Here is a 24,613-nt window from a genome sequence, read left to right on the forward strand (position 1 = left end):
AAAGATAAACACACAGTCTGATGTGTACCAACATAAGTATGGCCTAAAATAAAGACAGTGGGTGAGAAAATTAGGGATGAAATTTAAAACAAAATAGGGACACAGAGACTAAACTTGAATCTGAGTCTTTTTATTCTGAATCACATGTTCTATCTAGTATAATTCACTATGTATTTTGTTTAAACTTCTTTTATATAAATGTTATAATGTTTAGTTAAGTATTTCTATACACTTTTCAAGAAATGGCATTGTAAAAGATGTTTTTTAAAAGATGGAATACAGGATTTGGTACATATATATCAACTCCTGTATTGTTAGTGTTGCCATTTTGTGACAACCAAAATGGAAGGACAGATTCAGTATAGCGATCAAATAATCAAGCTTGTAAAACATCTTTAATTAATTAGTATTTTAGATTCTGATAATGTCAACTGGTATAAAATTAAGGGAAAATGCAAATATAATATCCTTTTGTCCATCAAATTACCATCTTAATTTGTATTTTGGAGTTCTGATATAATTATTCTGCAGGCTGTAAATTCCCTAGCCAGTAATTACCTGCCACCTGATTGTTAGCTTTCATTCATATATTCACAGAACAAAATTTTATACAACTATAGCTCTTAAAGACAGGTGCATGGTGGAAAATGGGTATACATCAAATAATCATAAATCATTAATGCACATTACAACTATGAGTAAAAAGATTTTTAAAATGTGGGTGAAACAGATACACAAAAATAATAATTTATAAATTGTGTAACATGTTTATTGAAGAGCTAGATTCTAACTTAGAGAAGAATGAAATAATTTTGTTCTTTCCCATCACTTTTGAGTAAGATCCATCGACTTTTCTTTTTACAATTACTGCCGAACATTGATTTTTGTGCCAGCCCCTGTGTCAGGCATTTTATTCTCTGTATTTCGTTTCATCCTCAAAACATATAATGTAGTGGATTTATTTTCTCCATTTTACAAATTAGGAAATACCAAATTCATGGTTGTTAGTCAATGTCCTATAGGTTTCCCAACAAATAAGCATTGATGCAGGAATTCATAGCCAGGTCTGTCTGACATCACAGCATGTACCCTTCCTCAGTATAGTACAACTGTAAAATAGGCACAAAGTACTGTGTTACTTCCATCAGAAGCCAATGCTATTATATCAGATTATACTATCATCACTCTCCTGATTGGCTTCTTTCAGGATCCAGAAATACTGATGCATCGATTCTTATAATTTAGAGTAAATTAACGTTTTTGAATTATAGTGCATCCCCATCCCAGAGTTCATCTATTTTTTTTTTAAGGCTATTAAGACAAAGGGTGTATAAATACACTTACACAAATTCCTTCTTGGTTATCCACCCTCTTTCAAAAACTATTGGGCATTTTTCACCCATTTACTTGAAACAGCTTTCTTTCTCACCTCAACACATCGTTTAAAATATCTATCTGACGGCCATGCTAAAAGCCTACTTCATTTATTCTCAGTGAGTGTCCCATTAATTGAATTGCTATACATGTTTGTTTCCCACTAAATTTGAGGTAAGGTTTGGTATTGCCCTGCCTATGCCTACATATATTTCTCCCAGAGCTCCTAAATCATTACTCACTTTCAAAATCCCCTTTCTCCTCAGAGACTTCATTAAATTAGATACTAAACTTATAAGATGAAAAGCTAAACTAAACTACACTGTCCCTCAAAGAAGCAAAATATCGTTTTAAGTTATATTATTCTAATTCATAATAGGAAGGACAAGTGCAGACATACCCACTTAATCAGATGTAACAATCCATGGAACAATTAAAATTGCATTTTACAGTTCAAATCATCTGAATAGAATTTCAGGTTTGGAAATGTAAAGCATGTGAAAATGACAGACAAGGATTCACTCTTTCATTTGAATATTTCTGCTTCTATCCTCATGGTTTCATAAAATGCTTAATGAATTAAAACTAAGGTATGGTTTTATTGGTTACTTTCATTATTTATTTAAGGTACCTTAATTATTTAGAACTTAAAATTTCCTAATGTAAATTTTGATTAAACATTCATCACACCTCCAAGTAAGACTTAGAAATAGAAATCAGATAAAAGGTAAAATTTATGGCAAGTTAAACTCCTTCAAACAAATCTCTCATACTAGAATTATGGTTTCTGGGTGGACAAAGAGTAATAAACAACTGCTTCAAACTGCTTAATATCTTTTGCACTACCTTTTATAGATTTCTTCTATACTAATTCCATTCACATCATCTACAATAAAATCGAACTGATTGCCATTTTCTACTTTTTTTTCATACCTCTTAATCCTTGTACAAGCTTTTCTTTCAACTTCAGTTGCCCACATCTTTCCTACAGTTGCCTACATCTTTCAAATGCATTCTTTTCCATATTTTGTCCTTCTATAGCAAGTCAGATATGTCCTTTCTCTTTTCCCTTTTGTCCCTCGATTGTAGCTAATTTGTGTGCATCCTGTAACTCCTTACAGGTCAAATATATACCTTATTAAACTTTATATCCCTCTTTAGACTGAGAATAGTGCCTTGGATATTATAAATGTAGGTATCCTTTATAGAATGAGTGCATGTAAAAATTTTATTGATTATTTTTGTTTGTAAAATTTTATATCAGTTATGTTTTATCTATTTTCAGACACAGATGTATTTTTTTCAAATAAAATACAAAACACTCTTACCACTGGTAATATCTAATTCTATTATTTTTCATTGGTAAGGTATTAGTCTTTCCCACTTGTATTCCTGATATATCATTCCCTTTGAGAAGGAATGAGCTGAGTTGCTTATGTAAGTATTCTAGTTTCTAAGTAAATGTGGCTTCTATGCATAGGTGTATTGGTTCTATATTTATCTGAAGTGCAATGTGAAGAAGGGATGGATATGAAGATGTAGGTTGTCAATGTACCATATTTCCCCCAAAATGAGACCAGGTCTCATATTAATTTTTGTTCCAAAAGACACATTAGGGCTTATTTTCAGGTGATGTCTTAATTTTTCATGTACAACAATCAGCATTTATTTACTCATGTACAAAAATCTACATTTATTCAAATGCAGTCATGTCATCTACTTCTGGAACATCATCATAACTCTCCAAACACCGAATTCTAGTTTGAGTTTCTTGTGACTCCATTTCCTGTAGAACCATTGACCCCAATTTCTCCTGTCTAGCAATAGGGCTCTCATTAAATGAGAATTTCTTGTCGATGTAGCCTGCTTGTAGTGCATTGGCAACACAGGTGTCAATGATTTTATCCCATGAATTCTTCACCCAAGTCACAACCTCTTGTAGACTAGGCTTCACAAAGTTTCCACACTGATTTCTCTCCATTCTACTTTCAACGTAGTCATTGAATCCATGTGCAAATGGTCCTTGACTGGATTGTTTATTGCAATATTAAGAGTCTGGAGATAGGCAGTCATTCCTGCAGAAATCATTATTTGATCTATTCTTCTCTCCGCAAGAAAGTTCTTAGCACGGTGAGTGCTGGCTGAATCCCAGACTAGCAGACCTCTTTGGCCACCTCGCAAAACAAGTGGCAGCATTAAATCGACCCACTTCCTTATAACTGCTTGTGTGCACCAGACTTATTTGGTTTCAAGAACATAAATGCCTGAAACACATTCAACCTTATCTTTCTTGCCCTTAGTGATGATTTGAGGTGGGGCTTTCTTTCCATCCAGACGAATTGCCAAAATATAGGTAAAACATGCACTTTCGTAACCAGTGGAGGGAATATAGATTGATGAGACACCCTTCTCATCAATTTTCATTTGAGATCCTTGGCCCATAAACACTGCAGTTTCATCCATAGCAATCACATTTGGAGAGCTGGTATTTAGAAAAGTCAATGCCATCGACAAAGGACTTAAATGCAAATGCACGTTTAATAACTTCAGTATCTTCCAGCTTGAACAGGGTTGTCGATTTTAGAGACAGTTCATATCGCTGAAGGAAGCCATCCAGTCAGTGTTGTGATGCTTTGAATTCTTCTGGGGATATGTCTAGCTGTGGTGCCATTGCAAGGGCAAATGCTTGGATATCTGCCCTGCGCACAACCAAAGCCTTTGCTCTACTGTCAGCAATCCATTCACAGATGTCTTCCAGCTTGGGAAATAATAGTTGCCAACCTTATCCACATTTGCACTTCTTAACATTTCCCTCATCCACCTGTGGGCTGAGGTCATCGTACTCAGCTCGCCATTTGGAGATCCAACTCCTTCTCTTTGCAGAAAGCCGTAAGATTCTTGCCCTAGGAGTCCTCAATGATTCCTTTCTTCGAGGGAATCATTCTTTCTTTTTGCACTCATCTTACCCAAAGGTCAAAATAGTATTCCCTTTAAATCTACCATTACATCACGTGTTAATTGAATACTTACAAGACAGGAGTGGCAACAAAAATGATGACAGTTGAGAATAATGGTCAACACAGAAGCGACGAAAAATTGCAGGCACCTAAATTCAGAAAACATTTCTTTATTTCACACGAGTACATTAAATACATCTGTTACAACACATGACATATTGAATTATGAAGATTCATATTAGAACAACCCGGACCGTTTGTTATCAAGTGTGCACGTTATTCATGAGTTGTGTCTGTACTCTGATTGGTCATTCAGCAATAAGTCTCGAGTTCATTGGTTTACATAGGCATTTACCTCTCGTCCAAAAGTGCCCGCTTGGGTATTTACAAATACTTAATTATAATTTATATTATCATTTATTTTAAATATTAATGTCAATAATATTATTTATTTATGTTTCATTATATATTAATATTATTATTTTATAATTCAATACATCCGTCGTGGGTTGCAACAGACGTACTAAATGCGTCTGTCTGGCTGATGACTTTAACTGGGGCTTATTTTTGGGGTAGGGCTTATATTACGAACATCCTGAAAAATTATACTAGGGCTTATTTTCTGGTTAGGTCTTATTTTTGAGTAAATACAGTAGCATAGAACAAGGAACATTTATTTGATTTTGATTCAAACACGTTTAATTCTTATTCCTGGAATCTCAATTTTATCAGTGATAAAACAGAAATAATACTTTCTAATATATGCTATTATTGTTGTAATTCTAACCCACGATATTTTTGAAAGAACCTATCACGGTATCTTGCAAGTTGAGACATACCAGGGGCTTATGTAACTAATTTCCTGTATGATTATTTTTCGTGAAAAAAGATTGATTGAATGGCACTGTACATCTTCTTTCTTTATTGTATTTATTTACTCTCTTCATTGGAGTAATAATAATAAATAAGCTTGTGGTCTTCTCCAGTTTTCAGTTGCCTTTTCCATCCAGTTATACTTTGTCACAACCATATTTCTGCTAGTAGCTGGAAGTACACATGTTCATTGAGTTGGACATATCTGATAAAAATACAGGAAATTACTTCACATATACAGACTCTTTGCTGTTAAAATTTCCTTCATAGATATAACCAGGAAAATCACACACTTGTACTTGATATTTAGAAGAAATAAAGTATATATGATCGAACTTTGAAATTCATGTTAGTTTTAATTATTTCATGACCATCGATTTGCCTGTGGAGTTAGCCCGTTGTCCCCAATTCTCAAGAAATATTATTTCTGTCCTTTATTGCTCCATGAGCCTTCTCTTTGGTCTGTCCTCTGATTCTGTTGCCTTTATTCACTACATAAAACTAGGGTGACTTTTTAAAATATAAACCAGGTCAAACTCAGAACCTAACCGTGACTTCCCAGCACATTTATTTTAAACATCATTGATACAGCTTTGTGGCTCTACACAATCAACCCTTGCCCGTTTCACCAAATGTCATCCTCCTCCCTGCTGATGCCTCAGCAACACTGACTTTTCTTTCTGGAATTCTTTTCCCCAGCCTTCTGGGGAATTGACTCTTTCTGGACTTTTATGCCATAGTATAAATGGTCTCTTCTCAAAGAGACCTTCATTGACCAGGCACCAGGCACTCTTCATTATGTCACTTTTTAAATTGTCTTCAATTCACTGTTGAATATTTCCTTTTTTTGTTAATTGATTAGTTTAATGATCTCTTCCTCTTTAAAAATGTAAGTTCCTTGAAAGGAAGAGTGAATATGTTTTACCTTTTAAATATTCAGCATAATAGTACCTAGCACATGGTAGGTACTCAAGAAATGTTTGTTAAGTAAATCAACAACAGAATGCATGCTTCTTATTAGATATATGGCCTATTTTCTTAATTCAAAAATTAATATATCTTATGTTATTCTGTAGAATGCCATAATCTGTAGAAGCATGGCTGCTTTTTATGTCCCACTTTAGCTTTGTCGTCCTTCTTGTGCCTTAAAACTTCAGAGATGAAAATTTTCTGAGTAACTTGGATACACTTTCTCAGCATGTGTGATAGGCTTTAAGGGTCATGAAAGAGCATTATTCACAGTCACATTCCTGCCAGTTAAGCTGGTGTCTCCCCGCTGCTCACAGCATCTGTTTCTTTCAGGGACTGTGCTCCTTAGCTTTTAGCATTCCCATCACTTTGTCTGTTATTTATTAGAAACATTGGTTTCAATTAGCCATTTGGATATTTTTTGAACCTCAGAACCCATTAAGCTTCCCATGTCATCTCAAGCAGTTCCTCATTCTGCATGGATATGCTCCTGGCTCTGAATATGGAGTTTCTGGTCTGATATATTTACCTTTTCAGCCTTTGCAAATGTGCATTCTGGTGCAGAAGCTCTGTAATAGCTAATTTCAAACTTTTTTCATCTTTGGAATGCTCTAGTGGGGAAAAGGGCCAGGAAATCTACCTCGTTTTCTTCCAAATGCTGCTGTGTCACATATTTCAAGTCTTAACAGCAAACTACTACCATCATAAATTCCCTATACACACACACACACACACACACACACACACACACACACACTATCCATCAACAGCAAAGTGATTTCTTTGAATTTAAGTCAATTTTTCCCTCTCCATTGCTTACTTAGAATAAATTAAAAAGAAATCCAAACTTTTTACAAGTTCTTAATTTCCTGATATTTTGAATTCTCTCACTGTCTCCTTAGACATTCTGCCTTTTTTCTGCCTTAGGTTTTTTGTATTTGCTATTCTCTCTGAGTAGAAAATTAGGCCCTCAAGACTTCCCCACAACAGGCTTTATTTATTTATTTATTTATTTATTTATTTATTTATTTATTTTTTAACCGTTAAGGAGCCAGAGCAAAAATTTTCTTTTCAGGATAAGTCATTGTGAATTAGACAACCCTCAACAACCTAGGCATTCACTATCATTGTCTCCTATATTTGTGCTTTCATGATACTACCATTCTGGAAATCACTGTGCTTACTTTCTTGGTATTTCTTTCTTTCCTTGGATCATTTTAGCAACCAGAGAAATGCCTGGAATGTATTAAATTCCTAATACAGTTCATAGAAGGAAACAAGTAAAAAGAGAGGGGGACAGAGAGACAAAGGGAGGAAGAGGGATTTTGGGGGTGAGGGAGAGGAAGGCAGGCACATAACATATTAAAATGAACACATTATTTAAATTAAATTTTCTGTTCTCATGGATTTGTAGAGCTGGAATGGACCATAGACATCTTTTAGCCCAGTGATCCTTTTTGGGATTCCCTGGACGAATAATTGCCCATTATTTTCTTTATTTCAAAAAATTTAATTAAATTTTACCCATTATGGTGCCTCACATGCTAACTGAAATATCAATTTTCTTTGCTTGCCACTAAAATTAACCCGGTGGTGTATTGGTTAGCTCATGGTGATTAGAAGTGCTGATTAGCAGATGCCATGATTGATTTTTCTGAATGAGCATACATTTCTTACTGTGAAAGTGATTGAGTTTATTTGTAAGATAAAAGTTCTTCACAAAAATAAAATTTCTTAGGTCAATATAATGAAAGTAGTCTTTCAAGAGGAGACATTTGAGAACTACTAATTCAGTCCAAACTCTTCATATGATAAGTGAGGAAACTAAGGAAAAGCACCCACAGTTTTATCCCTAGTCTCAGCATTTTAGCATAGCCAGTATTGAACCCAAAACTAATTTCAAAACACTGTTTTTTTCTCATGTATATACAACTAATCTGTAAATAATCATTTTGAAAAAAACTAAAAATATAGATGTAGTCATATTATAAATATTTTTTAAGTACTGTAGGTCACTTAACTGGGCTAACTCAAGAAAATATACTATATATAGTTTATGTATACAATTGTATGATTACAGAATAATATTTTGTATAACATTCTCTTTTCTACCCTGCAAAGCTTATGTTACTGACTGGCATATTATTTTTCATTCCAACTTGTTTCAAGGCACACCATATGCAATGTCATCTTAATTAAATTTTAGAAATTATTCACCTGTGTATGAAGGGTGAGAACTATCAGAAAGCCAGAACTGCACAGATTCAGTGACATTCTTTAGCAGAAATCATCTTTCTGAAAGGCAAATGCAGTTTTTGAGAACTCGTTTTGAAATGTAATCACACGTAAAGATACACTCAAGCTGATCATTTTTGCAGATCGACTGTATAGGTCACTGTGTGGCATGTGTGAGGGTTCTGAGAATCCCTGACAGCTATGCAATCTTCTAGCTCGTGGCTGAAATTCCACAGTGTAAGTTTCATGCTCTAACAAAAGTCCTTGATTGACCTGTTGTGAAATACAGTTTCAATTTAAAAAAGAATTCTATCTACCACTTTTTTTGGAGGGGGGAAATAAAAAAGATGAAATGGGTCCTCATAGGTGTGGTGTTGGAAAATAGAAAAAGGACAATTATGGGAAGTGAATACACCCATGAAAGACTTGTGGGTGAAAAAGTCAAATATCTTTTAATTTTCATTTTTGTTTTAGAGATGACCCTAAGTAACCACATTTAGGAATTACTAAAAATTTAATCTCAAGAATGCTTTTGATGTTTTCCATCTGTGGAACAAGAGTTCATCCTATCATAACACTAATTTATTCTTAAGCAACATGTTTGGTTCTGAGAAGGGATGAAAGAAATCCAGTGCTAATTAGAGTGAGTGGAATTGCGGGACTGTTTGTGTTGCTTCATGACAGGGTCCAAATATCTTCTCATCCCTTTACTGTATCTGCTGTACCAAATTCTCATAACATGTCCGCTACCTATATTTTCAGCTTAAATACTTGTGATTGCCTGCTTGCGATCTATGCTTTACTCATACCAAATGACCTTTAATTCCTGGAAACTAACAAAATCTGTCTTGCCTCATGCCCTTTATACATAGAGCATACTATGTCTGGACCGTCTCTTTCCTTTCTGTTCACTTTGGAAATCCCTACTTATCTTTCTGATTTCAATCTAAAACATTTCCTCCAGAAAGTTTCTCTTTACTAAGTCACATCTAACTCCAGATTAGTGCTTCCATTATATATTTCTACAAAACTCCATACTTCACTCATTGCATTAGTTAACCATGGTTTACAAAAGCTACCCCAAGTTTCAGAGGCTTAAAAAGCAATTTTTTTTTTAAATTATTGATCACAGTTCTTTTGTTTGGCAGGATGCTTCTGGGCTGATGTGTATGACTACATTAAGACAGAGAGTTGACTGGGCTGCAAGGTCAAATATGGCCTTCCTCATAGTAATGTCAACTGAGGAACTTCAGTTCTCCTCCTTGCGCCTCTCATCTTCTCGTAGGCTGGACATACTTATGGGGAACATTCCAAAGCAAAAGTGGAGGCTAGAAGGCTTCTTGGAACTGAGGCACAGACACTCACATGATATCACTCTGCTATACTCTGTCGGCCATAGCAAATCATGAGGACAGTTCAGATTCAAGAGGGTGGGGAAATAGCCTACCTCTTGATGAAGAGAGTTTCAAAGAATGTGTGGCCACATTTAATATAACACCCCAACATAGTGCAATTATGTTTTACTTTTTATCTTGTTTGTTTTTCTGCTCACATTATTTCTTTTACTCATCATTTTATCCTTGCATGTAACAATGGCCAGCAAAGAGTAAATATATATGTATAGATAGTTATTAGTTAACCACTATATAGTTAATCACTATATATGTCACTAATTTTCCTTTATTCAATGAAAAATCTGTATACATATATTTTTTCATTGAATAAAGGGAAATTAGTGATGCTATAGCTATTTATTTTTTATTCTTGAAATATGGAATTCAAATATTTAAATTTTACTTTCAAAATATAATATTATATTAAATGAAAATGCACATTACTTCATAAATATAGTGCACAAGAGACTATAGAGCATAGTTATAGAGAAATAAAGTGAAGCGCCCAAGTCATAACTGAATAGGAAGCAGTGTGTCACCAAGATTAATAATACAAGCTGTGGAACCTGACAGTCTGAATAAAAGTGCCATATCTATCAGGTCCATTATGTTTATGTCCCACTCTTTCATTTTATTAAGATTTTAGCTCGTGTCACTTTGTGTTTCACCACCAGCTATTATATTAATCTGTCCAGTATTTCCCTCCCACTTGAGTATAATCTTTTTTAGGAAACATACTGTCTGTACTACTCACCTCTGGATCATTCTATGCCTGGCATAGAGTGGGCACTCAATAAATTCTTGTGGAATGAATGAATGGATGGATGAATTGCCTAAAACAAACTTGAGTGAATACATCAATGAATGTTCTTAACCCAGTTATTTACTCTTGACTATATGAGTTATAGTAGGTGCTATATCTGATTGTTCTGGAGATTAAATGTAAAATGTTTACATGAAGTTGCATGAAGTAATTGCTAGAGGCTATGATTCTTAGGACTTTGAATCAATGGGGAATAGTTGCTGAGGACTAATTGATTCCTGGGTCTCTGGGACAAAAGTCCTCATAGTAAAGCATCCACTCTCCATTAACAATAAAATGTATGTGGGACTGAGAATACAGAAAATTCTTCCCATGAATTGCTTTTGAAGATTGGAGAAGTCCTTGTAGGTAAAATTTAGGAACCTGAAAGTTATAGAAGTTTTTCCCATGCCAAAAAAAGAAACAAAGATCCAATTTAACAACATGATAAGAAGACTTGGGGATGATGATGTGTCATGTAACCATTGATCAGTAGATAATTTTAAAAGAAAAGTAAAATTAAATTACTAACGAGTGATTTATGAGAGAAAAACTATAGTAGTTAAAGGAGGAAATTGTAAGAACACAGAGGCATCCTGTCAAGCTGAAACTAAATAATTAAAACAACAACAAGACAGGCTATTGGGGTGTGGTATGCATTTTTGCTGTATTTGCAAGTGAACGAGGTATGAAATTTAATCCACAGACTTGGATAGGCAAAAAAAAAAAAAAAAAAAAAAAAAAGTTACTTTGTTCTCTTAGATTCAAATAAATTGGAGAGCACCTATTGTACCTGACAGGAGGAAAGTTCTGTCCACGTTATTTGGAGTGAGAGTAGAAGAAACATTGGTACCTTCCTTTTCCTTTGAGTTGCACAAGAATCCAGGGGGCATTTGTAGTAGCTGGACAAGCCCACATTTCCCAAGAAGGCAAATGATCCCGTGCTTCCCATGACAAGCCAGCATGGAGAATCTTAGCCAAAGGATGGAGTCCAGGATCCTGGACCCTTCCACTTTTTGCAGTGCAGCATGGACGGTGTGTATATTATCTTTGCTCCCGTCCTCTACCCTGTGTCATTGCTAATTTCTTGTCATTTGATGTAATCCCATTGAAGAGAGCTAGACTGTCAGAAGCAAAAGCTTGGGAGAGATCTTAGAGCAGACATCCCTTTTAGCCCTGCAGAACCCTGAAGAAAGGGAATTTCAACAAGGACCTGGAAAACAGACACACGTTGGGAAAGGAGATGATGGGGAAGACATACAATGAAAACAAAATACAAATAAATAATTTATATGTTGAGTCAGATACAAGAGTTTACATGCTGTATTGAAGATCAGTATAGGTATTCTGATTTCACAGGTTATAGGATTGTGTTTTGGGATTACACAATTTGGATCCAAACCTTAGCTTTTTCACTTACAAAGTGAATCAGTTTATGTTTTAAAACCACTCTGAGCTTTAGATCCTCAGCTCACAGGTACTTTTGAGAATGAAATTAATAAAGACTCTGTCTAGAACATAATAAATGTTCAGTAAATGCTGGTTACTCTTTTAATATGGTTGTTTAAATAATTCTGTTATCTAGCTATTTGAAGTAAATATAATGCCAAATACATTTCTGGTGTCTTAATCACTTCTATTCAGCAATTGTGGGAGATAAAAAGACACCATTTTATATATAGCACAAAACCATACACATATGATCTATCAATATGCATAGATCATATATACAGTCTCTCTCTATACAAACACAGACATACACACATACTGTATAGGTGGTCTCTATATATAGTGTCTAATTCTCATATAAATATGAGATGTATCTCTGACACACACACACATATATATATATATATATATATATATATATATATATAATTTTCATATGTGTGAAAGAGTTTAAGGGGCGAGAGAGAGAGAGAACTGAGTTTTCTACTCTCCATTTGGTATTTTCTATATTCTGAAAAAATGAGAATGGAAAAAGAATAATAGGTAAAAAGTCTTACCTAATAATTTGAGGAAGTAAATGTATTCAGTATTTGTTTCCATTTCTATTGCTTTGATAAAATTTAAAGATCAGTAAATTCTTGCTGGAAATATGTTCAATTCAGTACTCTGTGGATTGAAGCATTGTTAAGAATGCTGGCATGTTTTTGTATGTCGTTTTGACTTTAAAAATAAAAGTCAGTTATTTTACCAGCAAAAATGGCTTTATTCAGGAACAGTAAGTAATTGCAATTTGGGACAAACAAGCTATAGCAAAAGCCAAACACAAGTCTAACAAACAAAAGAGAGGAACATTATGTTATGGAGAAAAAGGACGAAGCTGGGGGAGAGGTTGCTTTGAACAAAAGTAGGTTGGAGAAAAGCAAAAGTTCAGGGAGATATGTTTTTCATTGACTGAGTTACTGAGGTAGTCGATTCCTTATAGGACATGCAATGTACATCTTTTTCTGTTGGGGCCTATAATTGATCATTCTTTTCTGTTGATTCTTCTGTTGGGTTTGTAATCAACAGTTTGTCCTATAATTGACATACAGTGATACCACGTGAAAGCTCCCCTTTCTGGCCTTCCAACTTGGTGTTAGTAAGGTTTCCCTTTACATGCACAGTCATCTGTAGATGTAATTCTCAGAATATATGTTCTTCCTCAAGTATAAAACATATGTTTTATAATGGAAAGGAGATAAAGTAGAATATTTGCTGTTTTTAATACTGAAAAAAGGATGTGAGATTTAAATAAGGACGGACTAAATGGCCTTCACACATCTCATTTAACTTGTTTTTTATTTCTCATCTCATAAAAATAGGCTTGCATGAATTTGGTTTAGAGGTTCTCGTGATGTCATCATGCCTAGTGTGGGGACAGAGCCAGGAGTGCAGTTTCCAGGCTTTTGCCCTCACGTGGAAAGGTGCTCACTCGGGTAGTAAATGGCCATCAACTGTGACTGGATGGTCATCAGCTGTGGCTAGTTGGCCGTCAGCTGTAACCAGTGAGCCATTGGCCACTAAAATAAAAGCCGTGGCTACGCTAGCAGGAAAATGGGGGCTAGTAAGAAGATGGTGGCTGAGCTAGCAAGCGGCAGAGTGTGGATTGCAGATTGCAGAGAAGCGGATTGCTAGTAAGTGAGATTGTTTGGCAGAGTCGAGTGGAGTCGGTCGGTTGGCAGGCAGAAAAGTGGAGAGCAGGTCTCACGTGTGAATCCAGCCTCCAGTGAGACTATAGTGGTATGACTCCCCTACCTATGGCTCTGTGGGTGTTCCTTTTTGGCCTCACCATGTCCTGTGTTCTTATGTGGGGAGCAGGAGCTGAGACCCCGCAGGCCGCCCAGCAGGACACCTACTCTCTGTCATTCTATAAGATTTCACTGTCTCAAGCAAAGCATACTTAAAAGGGTCAATATTTGTTTATAGTTTTTACTTGCTTGGTGTGCAGAAAATTTTCAGTTTGTAAGGTGGAATTACTTCCAAAGTAGGATTGCCCGATGACATTCAGAATGCCTGGTTGATTTTGAATTTCAGATAAACCATGGATAATTTTGTTTCATTATAAATGATTCCCAAGTATTGCACGGGACATATTTACAGAGAAAAAATATTCATCTAACGTTCAAATTTAACTGAGTGCCCTATATTTTTATTTGCTAAATCTAGCAACCCTATTTCAAGGTGCTCATAGTCATGCGGTTGATTCAGCTAACTGTTTGCCCTGCCTTTATTCCATATATCTTTAATATCTTCTCCCTATTACAGCAATTACAGTCTTTCTAAAATGACAATCTTGTCATATCAAGCTAATGCTTAATATCTGTTAGTGATACCTCATCTTTTCACGCGAAGTTGAAATATTTTTTGGGGGGTTTTAAAGTATTGTCCCTGCCTATCAAATCTGCTATCGCTCACTTCATCCCTTCCAAACCAAGTAATTCGCAATTGCCTGAGCATGTCTTGCCTGTTCTCCTGCCACTCCTTTTTTCTAAGCTGTTACCTCTGACTAGGATGTTTTTTTTATTCCTCATGTACCAGGCAAAATCTGCTTATCCTTTAAAGCTCAGTTCTAATACCTGTCCTATTAGAAAGGCTTTCTCATTTTGGAAGCATAACTAAGGACTTTCCAGCTGTATTTTCATAGTTAAATGTGTATCCTTCGTTGAACATACTGTGTGGTTCTGATTTTTTAAATTCATGACAGTTTACTTGCTAGGAAAGATGGATACACACACGCACATATGTATATGTACATACTCATATATGTTGGGGAGGAAGGTATGTTTGTGCCTGACGCATAGATATCTGTTAATTCATGTTTGTGAAATAGAAAAGAGGAGGGAGAGGGAAGATGGAAAGTACTATTATAGTCAGATGTTTAAAATGCTACTAAAACACAGAATGGGGGGGGGGGGCAGAGACCGCTCTCTTTGGTATAGAAAACATGGGGAACAGAAAGAATCATTAAATAAATCACATTTACTTCCTCTGGAATGAATATTTTACTATGTACAAAGCTGTGAAAACACAAGTCCTTGGCTGAATCTCTTTGTTCATATTTCACTCTCATTTTTTCCATCTTTCCAAGCAACTTCTGCTCTAAATGAGATGGACTTTCTTTGTATTTAAAACACAAACTTATACCTGTCTCTTCCCCAGGGGAGATTTGAGTTAAGGAAGCTCTAATTAACCTTCTGATTTGTATCACCCAGAGGATCAAACTCTCTACTCCTGCAGTAGAAAGATTCAGAGAAAGTTGGCCAGATGTTACAGTTTTAAAATAGATGATTTTTGAGATCCAACTCTGTCAGATCTCCATATTTTATCCCTAAATTTTATCATCTAGTTCCATAATCAAACTAAAGAAACAAAACATACTTGAAATCAACTATTAGGTTGGTGGAAAAGTAATTGTGGTCTAAAAGGTCAATAATTGCAAAAACCACAATTAATTTTGTGCCAACCTAACATAACTGTAAATCTCAGAAATCATTGTTATGGTATTCATACCATGGTTTTATCGATGGTATTAAAGGACAGACTTTTTAAAAAAAATTTATTGGGGTGACAATTGTTAGTGAAATTACATAGATTTCAGGTGTACAATTCTGTATTACATCATCTATAAATCCCATTGTGTGTTCACCACCCAGAGTCAGTTCTCCTTCCATCACCATATATTTGATCCCCCTTACCCTCATCCCCCACCCCCCACCCCCCTTACCCTCTGGTAACCACTAAACTATTGTCTGTGTCTATGAGTTTCTGTTTCTCATTTGTTTGTCTTGTTCTTTTGTTGTTTTTGGTTTATAAACCACATATCAGTGAAATTATATGGTTCTCTGCTTTTTCTGTCTGACTTATTTCGTTTAGCATTATAATCTCAAGATCCATCCATGTTGTCACAAATGTCCCATATCATCTTTTCTTACCGCCGAGTAGTATTCCATTGTGTATATATACCACAACTTCTTTATCCATTCATCTATCAAAGGACATTTTGGTTGTTTAAAGGACAGACTTTTTACTTATTGTTTTAAAATAAATTATTCTTTGTAAAAAGGAACTTGGCGATGTGATTACATGAAGAAATATAAATGTTTACCTCTCAATATGGAAATATACTTTTTAAATATCCCAACATAGAATTATATGTAACACCCCCATACATAATGTATAATATACAGAGGATACCAACAAAAAATGCATACACATTTTAAGAAAGGAAAAATACTATTAAAATTGTAATAATCAATATATACTGATAACCAAAGATGAATACAAGTCAGGTGTGTACATTTTTTTGGCCCTCTCTGTATGTGCCCTTCCCATTAATGCTAAACTTCCTTCTGAAGTTTCTTTCTTATCCCCCAGCATTCCACTTTTCTAAGCCCAGACTGGTATTCAAGCATATCATTCCTGCTCCTAATTAATTAGCTGCTATATAATGAAAAGTGTTTTAAAGAGCATATGATGTGGGAAAGTAAGACTGTTTTTGGCTTCAGCTTCTTATTCGGCTTCTTCCCTTTGGCATTTTTATGCGGTTACTCACCAGTAGCTTAGCACCTTTCCACAATCAACAATATAATTTCTCCTCCATAATGTCAGCCCTTTCTTACCAGCATACACCTCCCTTACACCCCACCTGTTAATAATGAACCATTTCTTCCAATCGAATAACAATCACATGAGATCAGATATCAATTTATGATAAGGACCTCAACAGTGATCTGACTGCAGTGATCTCACTGCAAGCTTTTCACTTCTCCCAAAAACAACTATGATTTCATTAAAATAGAAGTCAGTTAATTACAACTAATGAAAAATGATTGAACTTCTTCCTACATACACACACACACACACACACACACACACACACACTTTTCCAAACTACAAGGTTATTATAGAATTAAATAGAGGATAAGCATGGGTATAGTTAGATAGTCAAGGTAGGCAGGACTTATGGACATCACAGCTAGGTCAGGATAAAAACCTCTTAGTTTTCCTTTTAATGATGACAGGAATAAAGGGTATCCCTGCCAGTTCTTTTCCCTTCTTTTCCTTCTCTTTCAAAGTATGAAATACAGTCATTATAAAATATTTTGGTAGGGAGGGGGCTGGAGAATGGAAGACACGGTAAATGCTACTCTCATTTGAGAAAACGTAAGTGGAGTGATTTATATGTTCTTGGATGTTTCTTCCTCTCTTCTAGTACATGCAAATACAAATTGCAATTCTATGTTTTATATTGTTTGAACACATCTGGGCAGGTTCAAATTCTTAAATGAATATCCTTAAAATACACTTAACACTGAATAAATGTTAATTAAACATAAAATAAGATGTATTTTTGAGAAATGAGAGAAGTGCATTCAGCCACATTGATTCCCCCTCCTTTATTTATTAAACATTCAAGGGGAATTGGGGATACACAGGTGTAAGATGTGTTTTTACTTTAAAAATGTTATTAAGACATAATGATAATCAGACAGAGGAAGGTTCTGCAAATAAAGGAGTTCCTGAAATAACACTTTGGAATAAAAGATAGTGTACTATCCCTGTTTTCTAATACAGCCTTTAAATATTCTATGAGAACTGGCAGCAGTTACACAAGATTTTGTGTGGAAGAAAATGAAACAAGTGTGTGTTAACCTATGTTTCATTTGTTCATGGGAAATCCAGAATGACAAATGCTTCTACTTCAGCTAAGAGATAAGAGCTGTGGCAAGTAAAAGGTCTAAAAATGCAGGATTCCAGGAGATGGTTTTAGAAAGGTGTGGAGGGGCATTCTATCTCTTTCTTTAATTCTTATGAAATGTGACAAGGACACCGTGAATCTATTTCAAAACCTAGGTCTTTAAGTTCTATTGTTAGTATTGTGACTTTATAGAAGAACATTATACTAGTTATAAAAACAAAAACAAAAGCAAAACATAAAACTTCAATTTTGTGGATATTTATTCCCATGAGTAGTGCGCGCATATTTGTTGTTGGGCACATTAAAATTAAAACAAACAAGCAAAACAACAACAAAAAACAAACAAACAAAACAATGACACCTAGGATCCACCACTACTCATAGTCAAAGTTCCCAAATTGTGTAAAAAAGAGTGAAGATGCTGAAGCTTGGTTCTGCAACTTTGTTTTAATCAATTAGGTGAAGCAAGAAATGGTCCTTCAAGAGAAACAATATCTTCAAGATTTATAATCCTCTACTTGAAAAATTTTTATTTTCGTATCATGATCTTACCCTAAGTAATGAATGTTAATTATCTCACATTTTATAACAATTCTATGATATTTATTATAACATTCAGACATTTACAACATATAATATATTTATATAGCACATATAATATACAAATTTGCTGCATATATCGTATATAAGATGTGATATATATATGTATATATATATACATGTATATAGTTTTGTCATGATCGATTAACAGTACTCTCCATATGCTTTCTAAAACTGTTGATATTTTCTATATTTCATTTTGATAAAGATATTTATGGTTGTTTGGCATATGGGTTTATCAAAATTTCAAACAATTCAGAATATTGGGTTGTTATCTTGCATGCAAGCAGCTTAACATCAGTTCACATTTTCCATATTTTTATAATCACTTATTTACTCATAGTAAGTGCGGATTTATAAATGTATCATTAAATCTTGCTATCATCAGTTTCAGCTTAGATTGCAAATATTTATGTACTTTGAATATTAAATCAGTAAGGTCACTTGTACTTGAACAATAACAAATCTACTTCCAAACCATATATTGTTTTCCCTATTTTAATGCTTAGAAATTTAAATAGAAATATGTACATAAATAGAAACAGATATATGTGTACATATGTGTACATATATATATATATATATATATATATATATATACACACACATATGTCAATCAATCCAGAAAGACAATTTATATTTAAACTCAGTTCTACATTTAAATTAGTGCATATGTAATTTGTTTAATTAATTCATGCTCATAGAAAATCTATTATTTGTATTACTGATTTTCTTTTTCTCTGCCAAGATCAACTTTTCATTTTAACATCTCAGAAATCTTTATGCAGGTGACAGCATTTTTGCATTGCCATGTCGTAGTTTAATTGGCAGAGGTTTTCTTTCTTAGAGGTGCATCTTATCATCAAGAGAATCTTATATTCATTTAATTAGACATTTTAATATCATAATCCTATGTAGTTTCAATATAATGCAGCAATCTGATTTAATGTGAAAACTTTATAAGATCAATATAGACCTACACTTTCAAACAAAATTGCAAACTGACTTTTTCACGATTTGTTCACTTAAAATCCTACTAGTTAGAGAGACAATTTTATGTTTGGTAACAATTAATCAAAAGTGGAACATTTATATTCTAAACTTTAAGGGCTACTTTCCATTTCAGTTTACCCATCTCTTCCTAAGTTGAATATTCATACTACACATATATATACCAATTCATACTATTGAATACCAAGCTATACAGGTTTTAGGATACTGAAATTAATGATGTTTAAAATGTAAAATACTTGTTATTTTCCCTGCTACAATATGCTTCCTGAAAATTGTAATGTAACAATGTAACAATAGCTTTATTTTACCTTACCAGCTCATATTTCAATTAGTTTTCAAGGGTCCTCACTTAAGACATGTCCCTATAAGTTTCATGTAATACTAAATAAAAGATGAAATAGAACATAAAAATTAAATTACCTGTGGTAAAATTTATGGAATATTTAAATGATGACACAAATAGAATTGTTACGTTAGTTGTGTTTTGATTTTACTTTGATATTATTTTATATATTTTTGCATGTTTTTATGCTTAATGTTTACTGCATTTTTCTTCACTAAATATCATAATGCCACAAAATTATTCACTCAAAATTATTTTGTTAAACTTCTATTCAAATGTTTTACTTGAAATATTAAAATTAATGGAACAGAATATATGTTTTTTATATAAAATAACATGCCAACATAAGATATCTAAAAACTGCTTCTTTGAGTATGCAGTTATCTTTAACTGTACTATACAGTTGTGTATGATTTGGACCATCCATTCACATCTCTAGCAACATATTCTGTTATATTCTTCTGAGATGAGTTAGACAAAAATTACAAAGCAAAATAGTATATTTTAAAATATGTATAGAATACTAATAATTGAATCCAAAAGATATTCAAAATCAATTATGAGTTTTTATTTGTTATACTTTCTAAATAAAACATTTATATATGGCTTTTCATGAATTATACTTAGTCTCTTACAGATATATCATTGAAATAAAAAAGCCCTCCAAAACAATTTTCATTATAATATTTAACCAAATCCAAATTTAATATTGTAAATTTTACCATCAAACAAATTTGCCAATTGATATGTGTAACGTATGTCATTTTCCATTATAATTTCAAAGATGACATGCAGTTATGATTTCTAGAAGCATGCTAATATATGTAAACCATTTCATTTCTTTTTGTTATATTGGGACATTTTTTTTTGTTAAAGAATATTGATAAAATTATATTTTAGATACATATTTGTATTGTAAACATCTAATTTTTAAATATATCTCACGTGATTTAATGACAGAATAGTCTAATTGTGATAGAATATATCTTGTACACATTATTTGATTTCAAATGAAGATTGGATTTTCTGATGTACATTTTTTTTCTTAATTTGGGTTGTATGTCTTGTAACGTGCATTTAATATTGTGCTATTGAAGATGATTAGCATACTTAAAATATTTAAAATATATATTTTAATATTGGATTAGATATATTACACATTTAGTATCTATTGTTGCTATAAATAATCCTAAAGCTTTTATGACATCGCTAATTACCTCATAAAACAGTTATGTATGCAAAAATGTTGAGTGTTTTTAAACTGTTAAATGGTACATATTTACAATTTTAAAATCTGTGTTTTACACACTGCCAATTTAAAATGGAATCAAAATCAGTGTTCTAAATTGGTCTACATTTTAAGTGAAATTATTATATCATACATGATATAACTGTGTGGTGAAGGATGATTTTATTGCCTTATAAAGGAAGCCAGTTACTTCTTTATTGTATAAATACATGTATATTTCAAACATATTTGACTAAATTTAGATGCATTTCTACCACTTACACTTATAAAGTATAACTACTTTTCACTCTATAGAAATTTGAACATTCTAAGTAAATCCATTTTACACTAACACTGTAAGGTTTCATGTTTTGGGAATGATGACAAATATCTTCAGGTAGCTCTTATTACTTATCTTCAGATTCCAAACTTTTTCAAAATGATGTTTTTAAAAGTTATTTTAATAAAAACAAAATTATCAGTTCTGTTTCTCTTTGGAGTTACCCTTGATTTATTATACTGTTTGAAATACTACTTTGCCATGGTATAAATTTTAATAATATTTAATTTGTGAAATTTATTCTCTTTATTATTGTTAATATCATTTTAGCATTAATATTAAATCCATTCATTCATTTCTTTCTTCTTGAGGATATTTTTTGATCATCTGCTATGTACCAGGCAATATACTAGATCCTAGCAATTCAGCAATTAATAGCATATACAAAATTCTCAGCCTTCAGGGAACTTGCATTCTAGTATGGGGAAGAAAGAATATAGACACAAACTATAATTAAAACATAACAACTGGTAGTAAAATGTCTCGTGGAAATATATATCTGGTTAGACGATGGTTATTAAAGAAATATATTTTCTAATGCTTTATTTCAACATTACACCCTACATTCTACATTCAGGTTAAGAAAATAGTACTGAATCACCATCACTATTAGCCAAAAGTAGAGCTCTATTAGAAGATTTTAAGAATGAGATTGTAGCAAGTCCTAGGTCTAAATGTCAGTTCTAACTCAAATTTGGTCAGGAACTATATTCGTCCTCTGGGTCTTCAAGAAAAATGGGTGTTTGGAATTGGTCTATAGGTCTTGAAGATTAGTTATAGAAGCTATCCCAAGAAACTATCCCAAGAATTAACCCAGGTTTATTGACCATTTGGGCTTAGTTGCAATGACATCAGTGATGGAATATAATAAATGACTATTCAGTGTACTGAGATTTGAGACAGCGTACTAATGACATAATTGTTTTTTCATACTTTTAGATTACATATAGCAATGTATTTATAGTCAAATGATTTCTTTCTTTATACCCAAAAGCCTGGAAATTATTGTAAAACTATGAGAAGCTCTAAAGTATTAGATTTTTATTCTGATTTCATACTTCATTTCAAAAATGGAAGCCTTAATTAAATTCCCCAGGAGAATAATATGGATCAGGTAACTGTTTTTATAGTAATAAGCACATGAGGATCCCAAATAGCTGATTTACAATGAGGTCAATTGCTAAATGTTAGTAGTACAAGCGTAGTTATTGCTTAATCATGTGTTTAAAGAAAACCTTTGCCAAATATTAGCTTAGTAAATACTACTGGCCAGTTTGAATAGCCAACATGAATTTAGTAGATTCTAATCTTCACAAAATACCTTGGATAAATATTCAATAGGAACTTTTTTTCTGACTGATGCTTTAAAGTATATTAAGAGTTTAAAATAATCTGACAGTTGTCATATTTTTATCCCTGCCCCCCTCAAAATACAGTTATCTTTTACTTTTTTTGAATTTCTAAATCAACTTAAAACAAGATATGACAACTCGGGCGGGAAGAATTGCCATGTTTCCCGGAAAATAAGACCTAGCCTAATCAGCTCTAATGCTTCTTTTGTAGCAAAAATTAATATTAGACCCGGTCTTATTTTAATATAAGACCGGGTTTTATATAATATAATAATATAATATAATATAATATAATACAATATAATATAATATAATGTAATATATAATACCGGGTCTTACATAATATGATACAATATAAGACCGAGTCTAAAATAATGTAATGTAATGTAATGCAATTAATATAATATAATATAATATGATATAATATAACATAATAAATACAATTCCGGGTCTTATATTAATTTTTGCTCCAAAAGACGCATGAAAGCTGATGGTCTGGCTAGGTCTTATTTTGGGGGAAACACGGTAGTAGCGGAAACATATTTCTTTGCTTGCTTATGAATGAGGAGGACCCATGTTTGACTTCCATTTTGAATTTAAAGTAGAAACCAGAATTATTTGGCGTACTAATCAACTGCCTACAAAAGGGACAAAAAAAGGCAGAACATGTTAAAACCACATTAAGCAGTATAGCTATTTTCATCTTGCTGACTGGTTAAAATATCTCTGTGTATTTTTTGTTCAAAATATCTAGATTGTGGAGAGAAGTTTGAAATGCAGTTTATTGAGAAGGCAAATACATGAAAGCATAGACCACTCATTGGCTTTTAAAAATGTTCAGAAGTTTTCTAACTAGGACCTGACTATTATTCATAATTATTACCTATACCTCCAAAATTTATTTATTTTTTCTTGGAAAGCATTTTAGCTGTTAAGGTTCTTTTAATTATATCTTCATTCAGTTTTATGCCCGTATTATAAGGTTATTTTTTCATTATGAAACAATTATGTACTTCCAAGGAAAATCTTTCAAAAAATTTAAGTGAAAGGATTAAAAAAAAAAAGAAAGAAAGAAAGTAATATGGCACCTTTAAAAAACATTTTAAATTATAGTGAAAACTTAGGTTTAAACTAAGGTTAACATTTTTGAAAGATATATATTGTGAATGCTTATGAGATTTTTGGAAATTCTCAACCATTTTAAACTTGTTTTGTACTAATAAATGTTCCATTGTAATAGTTAATTTTCAATCATTTCTAAATAAAATAATTTGTTTAATTCTAATTAGTTGAAAATTGTTACTCTCAAAATTTACTTTAGAATAGAGAAAAAAAATGTTACTCAACTTCCAAAACAACCCACGAAATTCTAAAGTATATATAACTCATGACATTGAATATGTTATCATGTTGGCTGCTTTCTGACAAATGAAATTAAGATAGACACTTACATAGAGCAGTTATTTCAGAGTTTCATTTTTTTTAAATCATTTTGTTTTCATTTTGGCTTTGATTTTAAATTCTCCTTTCTTCAGTTGCTTGTCTTAAGATAGAAAATTTTGATATTTTTCCAAGAATTCTTGAAGAGATATGGCACAGTCTATTCAAAGCATTCTTTTGAGAAAACTGTGGTTACATAGTTACCCATTTTGTCAAAACATGTCACTTCCCAGACATTTGTTGTTAAAATTCATATGTCGATAAATAACAAGTAAGATTGATTTGGAGCTTCTTAAAGGGTTTAGTATTTCACCTTTTCCCTCCCAATGTGTTACAGTTAAAACGTGGTGTATTTGTGTGTAATATCTATTCATTGGTTGATTGATAGAAACCAACCATCAGATCTGGGTACTTCAAATTTTAGTGGCATGTTTGTGTTTTACCTCTTTATGTTGATTGTCCTTAAGGTTATGGAAGGGAATATGATTTATTAAACTTATCAGAAA

At 32.9% G+C, this 24,613-nt stretch overlaps 1 protein-coding gene across 6 annotated transcripts in view; it reads left to right on the forward strand.

Annotated features, from left to right (window-relative positions):
* The window catches only part of CSMD3 (CUB and Sushi multiple domains 3), a 1,090,811-nt gene that overhangs the window by 403,633 nt on the left and 662,565 nt on the right, over positions 1-24,613 (forward strand). The gene's annotated exons all lie outside the window — the stretch shown is intronic.

This window comes from Rhinolophus sinicus, linkage group LG12, assembly GCF_036562045.2.
Source record: "Rhinolophus sinicus isolate RSC01 linkage group LG12, ASM3656204v1, whole genome shotgun sequence".
Lineage (NCBI taxonomy): Eukaryota > Metazoa > Chordata > Mammalia > Chiroptera > Rhinolophidae > Rhinolophus > Rhinolophus sinicus.